This window comes from Eimeria tenella, genomic scaffold (genome assembly GCF_000499545.2).
Source record: "Eimeria tenella Houghton genomic scaffold, Eth_scaff2532, whole genome shotgun sequence".
Lineage (NCBI taxonomy): Eukaryota > Apicomplexa > Conoidasida > Eucoccidiorida > Eimeriidae > Eimeria > Eimeria tenella.
This window is the reverse complement of record NW_013542400.1, coordinates 3306-3519: the sequence shown is the minus strand read 5'-3', so window position 1 is coordinate 3519 and position 214 is coordinate 3306.

Below are 214 nucleotides of genomic sequence, written 5' to 3'. Positions count from 1 at the left end.
CTGCTCGTCTTTGTTTCCAAAAACTTTTAATTAATTAATTCATAATTTTATATTTATTTGTTTTATATACTTTTGATTTTTTATTCATTTGAATAAACGTAAATACATAATTAATTAATTAATTAATTAATTAATTAATTAATTAAGGAATTGATTAAATAAAAGCCAAATGGCTAACAGCTGACCAGAAGAAAACTCCAAAGTAAATATTAAA